The following is an 8480-nucleotide window of genomic DNA, read 5'->3' on the forward strand; positions in this document are numbered from 1 at the left end:
AGATATGTGATAAATGGCTCCCCTTCTTCTCTCAGTAAGAAGCTCAGCACAAGTGCATTGCATTAATGTTATTGATTTACAGTCTGCAGAAGATAAAAGTCATGTGATTGCATGGCTAACTCTGGTAATAATCCATGTTCCTTGACAGGTTTTCTGATAGGATGAAGAGTTATTCTTTTCCACTAGAATTATTTAAACAACCACAGTCAGCATTTTCATCAGACCTTGGGGATGGGTGGGATCTCATAGGTTGCTCTTGTTAACTCTGCTCACCCATTCTATATCCCCAGCCCAGTTTATAACAATCCAAATTTTCTTAAAAGTTCTATATTATCTTAAGGAAACATATTCAATGGAAGGGACCTCATCACATCTAAGTCACCTTTTATTTTGGGGTTGTTCTGTTAGAAAACAAGATTTTAGGAACTAATGAAATATCAGTTGAGATACTTGAACATTGTAACATGTAACATTGTAACATGTAACATTGGAAGCACTTACTCATCTATACCAAGAAATTTGAAGGACAGAGAGATACCATGCCAATAAACTGAAAGAGATCCATCCATGTGTCCGTTCATAAGAAGATAATCTAACAGAATGTGGGAATAATCAAACAATATAATTTATGCCCTGTGCAAATAAAAACTTGCTGAAGATAATTTAAAACGATTGTAGCAGTATATCAACAGGAACCATCAGAATTTAAGTTGGATTCAGAAGAGGATGTAAAATAAGGAATATTACTGCAGATATCAGATGGAACTCAGCTGAAAGTCGAGAATACCAGAAAGATATTTGCGTATGATTTATTCACTATGCATAGACATTCAACTCTGTGGATTAAAATCAATTATAGATATCAGTACAAATAATGGAGCCTCCAGAACACTTATTGTGCTAACACAGAATATTTACATAGACCAAAAGGAAATCATTTAAGCAGAATATGGGAATACTGCATAGTTTCATGTCAAGACAAGTGAGCATCCGTGTGGTGTCCTTTCATCACACTTATTCAGTGTGTGTGCTAAGCAAGTAATCTGAGAGGCTAGATTCCATGGAGAAGAACACAGCATCCCAATTTACCAATAGCATTAGTACTGTAAACCTATTTTGAAGAAGATAAACCTATTCGGACACCTCTGTATCAGGAGCTATAATTAGAGATAAAGGCATTATTGGGAGCAAAGCAGCCACCCCAATTGTTATCTGTCACACCTATCTTGTGTCTCTCCAAATCAATGCAAGTTTCTAGAAAGCAGGAGCGCTGTCTTTATCCTTATGCGCTATTTTCTAACGCCCCTCTTGCTAGGTGTATAGTAAACACCCGATGAAAATAAAGTTTAATTGTTTGAAACCCGCAATTTCTCTTCACGTAGACGTATGAAACACACCCACAAAGAATTCTAAGATATCCGCCTAATAAGAAACACATCCCAGCAATGCTTTGGATCCTTTGGACAACCTGAAATACAGGTAAAACATCCTATCTCCAAGTAAACCTATCCTGACCACTCTTCCCTCTTCAGGTTCCTGTGAGGCTACTATTGTTGTTCGCTGTTCTCCAGTCAGCCTGACCCGATAGTAATGTGATCCCCCTGCTGGTTGGTTTCAGAAGTAGATCACCAGTCCTTTCTTCCTAGTGTGTCTTAGCCTGGAAGCGCCACTGAAACCTGTTTAGCATAATAGTAACAAACAAGTCCTCCACTAACAGATGAGCGGTAGCTGCATGTGAGAAGCACTGGACAAGAACCAAACCCGTGTCTCCTCTATGAAAGGCAAGAATTCTACCACTGCCTCACCACTGCCCACCTCCACTCCTGTAAAAATAGGCCTTGTCCTTCTCAGGCAATCTGCCTGCAGGAAATGTCTCTTCCTGATGTCCTGGCACCTCCCTGCAGCCCCGTCTTGTGTGGTTGAAATGGAGCCCTGCTGTGCTAAGGTCGTTAGGATTCTCAACTTCCCTCTGCACATGACAGACATCTAGAGGACATATTCTCTTCTCCTGAGAAAAAGCCCCAATTAAATATGCTCATTAAAGCCCTGTGATTCTCTTGCTTTCTTCAAATGCACAACAAAAATGAATCATTTTCTGATGACCTGAAACTTGGCCAGGGAGCACGCAACCCAGTCTAAAATGTGGGCTGAGAGCCAGGATCTTGCGGGATGGAGTAGACAGCTTTAACTGTCAAGGACCAGCTGCTGCCACCCCAGCTGGGTATCAGATACTGGCAGGACACAGCCTAAAGAATCCTACACAGAACATCACAGTTTATTCTGAATCGAGTGTGATAAGAAATTAATGTGAAATTGAATTTAGTCTTCCCAATCCATTCCCTAATTTGTCTCCTCCCTCCATTTCTGACTTTATAAGTACACGCTAGGATATAAAGGTAGTGGTAGTTCTGGGGTGGATTCTCCTCTTCCATGAGAAACAAGAAGGTTCGGTTCTTGGCTAAGGCACCTCCTCCATGGTCACCACCTCTCTGCATGCTGCATGTTGCTCAGGTGAGAAAGAGGATTCACTGGAGCTTCCAGATGGGGATGTACTAGGGAAGGAGACCTGGGGAGCTGCTCCTGAAAAGTCTGTCCATGAAAACCCTCTGAGGGGCGGGGGGAGTTCTTTGGACGACAACAGTTAGATCCCAGTGTGCACGGTATCACCATGAGTCAGGGCCTTACTCAATGGCAGCCACCAACACCACCCTGATGCAAACCTCCAAAAACCCACTGTCGGTGAGTCGATGCTGACTCACAGAGCTCTGGTGGTGTCGGGGTTACACGTTGGGCTGCTAACTACAAGGTCAGCAATTTGAAACCACCAGCCACTACACGGGAGAAAGATGAGGCTTTCTACTTCTGTCAAGAGTTATAGTCTGGGAAACCACAAGAGCGGTCTTACCCTGTCCAATCAGGTTGCTGTGATTCATATTCATGAAGATGAGTCAGCACAGTTCAAACGTCATGAGAGATGAAGTCAGAAAGCTCGATGTGCCCTGGAGTCCTGCCACTAGCTAAGCTTATAAGTGCCGCTACCTTTTATTACCGCTAACACAACCACCACTATGAGCTAGCTCATGTTTATGGAATATTTACTCTGTCAGACACTGTGTGCTCAAATAAGTAGACAGGTATCTGCCGCTGCCAACTCTGCATCGTGACAATCTTATGTACAACAGGATAAAATGTTACCCTTTATAACCTCCTCGTAATCTTTGGTGTGCTTGATGCCATTGCTGCCGCTATTGTGTCAGAATATCTGCCTGAGGGGCTCTCTCATCATCGCTGGCTTTCTGCTTCACTAAACATGGATTTTCCACTCTAGCAATTGATCCACTTGACCATATGTCCAAAGCAAGCAAGTCAGAGAGCACTCGGTTGGATTCCATCCAGTTTTAATTGGCTAATTTGAAAGTAAACCAGCAGGCCTTTCTTCTTAGTTTATCTCCGTCTGAAAGCCCTGCTCAAACCTGTTTGCCTTGGATTACCATGCAGAAGTTTGAAATCCTTGTGGCAGAGCTTCCAGTATCACATCATCATGCAAACCAACACAAGACAACAAGCTGACAAACAGGTAATAGGTTCTGTACTTCAATATGGTGCCTTAACTTATTTAACCCACAGAAGATCTTTGGAGATCATTTAGTAACCTATTTTACAGATAAAAGAAATTGACCTTTAGAGAGATAAACAGCTTGTTCAACGTTATAAAACTCAAATCACACTTGCTACCATCCAGTCACTTGGGCTATATGGAGAGCCTACAGGACAGGGTGGCACTGCCCCTGTGGGTTTCTGAGACTCTTCACTCTTTACAAAGGAGAACACCTCATCTTTCTCCCATGCTCAAGGCTCTATCAGCCAGTAAGTGATGAAGCCAAAGCCCTCACATTTCTCACCTCCAGTGTCTGAGGGGCCTGCAAACAGTGTGTGGAAACTGGGATTAAAAGATAATGGAATTTTTTCCACAGACTTTTAATGTTCCTTCATATTCTACCACCCCAATTATATCTCACTTACAATAACCCGTATCAGGACCCTGACACTAGATTTCAGACCCAGCTTACATGGTTTTTATTGGTTTGCTGGACGTACACTCTTTTAAATTGGTTTACTTTCTCTGCACTAGCTGATCACTTCTGAAGGCCTTACCCCACTTGAACATCAGCCTATCTCTGCCTCGTCTAATCCACCAGGGATAGCTAGCCTGTGTTTGCTCTCGTCATCATAAATTCACCATCTACAATCCTCATTGGCCAAAGAGTGTACTGCTTCATGCAGTCCTTACTTTAATTGTTATCATTTATCTCTTGATCATCTTTTGCTGCTCATGCCCTGCCTTTCTGGCCAGATTTGAATACCGCAGGACCACACTTCTTTGAACTCCTCTTAGCCCCTGGCACAGTGCCCTGCACCAGTCACCGACGGCTAAGGTCCTTCCCCAGATGCAGCCTAAACTCCAATTCTGATTAGTAAACATCTAATGGTTGAGCAAAGGAGCCCTGGTGGCAGTGAACTGCGAATGCAAGGCCAGCCGTTTCAACTGACCAGCCTCTCCATTCTGTGGGACCACGATGAGGTTTCCTGCCCCTATAAAGATTGACAACCTCAGGAACCCAAAGGGGCAGCTCTGCCCTGCCCTAGAGGGTAACCATGAGTCAGAGAAGACTTGATGGCAGTGAGTTTCTTGTTTATATGGTTGTGTGTGTGTCTTCTTTGGGAGTTAAAAGACAACCGTTGTCATCCAGAAGCCTGGTGGTCCCCCTCTAACAGATATTCCGCTTTCACTGTGAGGCAGAACTGGAAAAGGGCACCCTGACCTACAGCCATGCTCCCATGCCAGCCTCGATGTGATACCTGTGCCAGAGTCTCAGCATGTCTCCACACCTCCATGTGGCTGATGGTATCGGGGCAAGCTTTTCTGGTGATTCCAGCCAGGAAAAACAGCTGGCAAAGTGGAAAGGGTGGCCTACTTAGATTGGCTTTCTGTGCCAGCTTCATATTTTGTATCAAGGTTGGGGTGGAAGATAGGAAATAGCTGTATCTTTCTTCCTCTCCAAAAGCTGCTCTGTGGACACCAGGTTCATCATGATCATTTGCTGGGCTGTCTGTCCACAACACCTGAAGTGCAGATAGCCAAATCCAGAAGTTGCCAAGACTTGGCACTTCCAGGGCATAAAGCAATGCCAAGAGCAGACGAGCTGCTGAGCCCAAATGATCCTATCACCTCTCTACAAGGTTCCAGCGGGCCAGTGCTCAAGGAAAGCTGAATGTCTTTTTCAGGTGCATTGCATTTTATAAATATCACATATGTCAGTACACAAAGCAGTACAAAAATGACTTGGGAGATTCAGAGAAGCTCAATGCTGTCCAGAAAAGATGATACTCTTTCATTGCAACCATGATACCAAGTTCTTACTGCCCTTCAATGTAATTTTAATAGGCAGTTATTCCCCAGCTACAAGATAGCAAGACAGGATAAAGCAACAGTCACTGTTACAAGAAGAGAAAATTGTAGTCATAGTTTTTACATTGTGCTCCTTCTAAGGTCTCTGAGGGAGGTGATAGACCGAGCGGTCTCTCTCCAAGCAAAACCAAAGACTGTCATCAAGTTGACGCCGACTCATAGTGACCCTACTGCCTCAGTGACTTTCTGAGACCGTAACTCTTTTGTTTAGATTATTTTTATTTTTTTATAAATCATTTTATTAAGGGATCTTTCAGTTCTTATAACAACAATCCATACAACAATTGTATCAAGCACATTTGTACATATGTTGCCATCATCCTTTTCAAAGCATTTTCCTTTCTACTTGAGCCCTTGGTATCAGCTCCTCTTTTTTCCCTCACTCCCCCACACTCCCACCTTCATGACCCCTTGATAAATTATTATTATTTTCCTATCTTATACTGTCCACTCCCTTCACCCATGTTTCTGTTGTTCATCACTGTGAGGGTGGGGTGGTAGGGTTATACATTGATCATTTCAATTGGTTCCCCCTTTCACCCCCCCACCTTCCCCCTATCCTCATGGTATCACTACTCCCATTATTGTTCCTGAAGGGTTCATGTCTGGATTCTTTGTGTCGAGAGCTCTTATCTGTACCAATGTACATGCTCTAGTCTAGCCGGATTTGTAAAATAGAACTGGGGTGATGATAGTGGGGGGAAGGAAGCATTAAAGAACTAGAGGAATGTTGTATGCTTCATCAGTGCTATACTGCTGGCCATCTCTTCCTTGTGACCCTTCCGTGAGGGGATGTCCAATTGTCTTCAGATGGGTTTGGGTCTCCACTCTGACCCCCCTTCTTCACATTGATATGATTGTTTGTTTTGAGTCTTCTGATGCCTGATAACTGATCCCGTCTACACCTTGTGATCACACAGGCTGATATGCTCCTTCCATGTGGGCTTTGTTGCTTCCCTGCTAGATGGCAACTTGTTTAACTTCAAGCCTTTAAGACTTCAGATGCGATATCTTTTAATAGGTACCATCAACTTTCTTCACCACTTTTGCTTATGCACCCATTTTGTCTTCAGCAATTGTGTCCGGAAGGTGAGCATCACAGAATGCCAGGTTATTGCAAGAAAGTGTCCTTGTGTTGAGGGAGTACTTGTGTAGAGTTCCAATGTCTGTCTGCTACCTAGATACTTAACATCTAAATATATGTACATAGACCTATATCCCTATCATTATATATTAATATATTTACATATATACCTGCCTATATTTATACCTCTATAAATGTCTTTTGCCTGATAGGTGTTTTTTTTTCTATTTCCTTTTACTTTCCTCCTGTCCCACTATTAATTTCAACCTTCATTTGGCTCTCATAATTCCTCTCGGCTACATTGAACTTACTCACACCTTACCAGGTGTTCTACACACTCCTCGCCATCAATTTTAGATCTTTGTTGTTCCCTTGTCCCTGGGTTTGTTGCCTCCACCCTCCCTTTCCCACACCTCCCACGCTTCCCTACCCACTACCCCCAACCATTGGTTCTATTGTTTTCTCCTCATCATTGTTTTTCATGCCTATCTTATTGAGATAGTTAAGGTTTATTGTGCCAACCTGGCCGATAAGCACATTTGGGATTAATTGAAGGGTAGAGAGATAAATGGCTTGGTGAGCCTCCTCTTTCTAGTTCTCAGGTCTCTGGCTCTCTGATGGTCAGAGCAGGGTGCAGTTGCCTTAGCTAGTTTCCTGCTTCAACTGGCAAGGCTCACTTCCGGTAAGACATCCTTGAGGAGAAACCACATGGACCTACCCTGATGTAGCCCTGGGTGCTGGAGCAGCCACGTGAAGAACCCTGCCAGCGCCAAGATGCTTACACGCTCACTGATTTGGCTTTCTTCCTTCAGTCAGCATCATTGTGTGTGTTTTATGAGATGGAAGAGGACTTTGTAGATTGATGTCAGACATATGGGCTAATGTTGGACTTATGGGCTTGGGCAGCACTGAGTTGGAATGCTTTCTTAATATACACTTGCCCTTTATATAAAACTCTCTCATGCATATGAGTTTCTGTGGATTTTGTTTCCCTAGTTTACCCAGACTAACACACTTATATAGACATGAAAAAAGAAGATGAAAAAAATGAGTCAATAAAACATCTTATAGTATCTTATAAAACATCATACATCTTATAACTGGATCTAGAGGACAATGTGCAGAATGATATTAAGATGTGTGTATCACTGAGGTACCTTGTCTGCAGCTGATTGTAAAGACATATTTAAGCACAGAGTATGAGAATAAACCATGCATGTATTATTACTTGGAAAGAAAGAAAAAAGAAGATGAAAGGGGTCGTATCAATAGTTCCAGATCTGTCTGCTGACTCTTATATGTTCTGATCATGTCTGATGAAGTGCCAAGTCCTGCTCTCCAAGTCTGCAGTCTACTTTTGGGATTCCTCAGGGACTTCGTTGCCTTGCCCCCCTTGCTGCTCTGTTGAGCTCCCAGGGTGTGTGTGTGTGGAGGGGTGTGTGTGTCAGATCAGGCACAGTTCCCGCACTGTGTCTCCAGTGCTGTCCCCTGCAGTGCTGCGGGATAGTGAGTGAATGTCTTATCTTGTGGTGGAGCCAGCACTGTGGTCCTCTCTCTGCCTTGGCTGCTCTGAGTCGGAGTGTCATCCTCAGGGCTTGGTGGGCCAGGTTGCAGTCCACTCTCTCTCTCCTTCCCTCTTAGTTTGCTCCCATGTGGTCTGGGGAGACCCACACTCCTCCCGGGCTGTATCTTCAGCGCTGTCCTCTCTGGTGCAATCTTCCGGAGAGTGGGTCGGCATAGCCGGGAAGGAGGCCGACCCTGCAGACCTCTCTGTAGTTCACTGCTTCAGGCCAGTTGGTTGCCCTCAAGGTATGGTTTACAAGCGACTAGGTTGGTTGGAAAGGGCGAACCGATGACAAGGATCCACATGTGACCTCCTCCCTGGGGGACGGACAACAGAAAAGTGGGTGAAGGGAGGACAGGGCA

The sequence above is a fragment of the Echinops telfairi genome, unplaced genomic scaffold (assembly GCF_000313985.2).
Source record: "Echinops telfairi isolate 266 unplaced genomic scaffold, ASM31398v2 ScPeMD7_17;HRSCAF=63, whole genome shotgun sequence".
In the NCBI taxonomy this organism is placed as follows: Eukaryota; Metazoa; Chordata; class Mammalia; order Afrosoricida; family Tenrecidae; genus Echinops; species Echinops telfairi.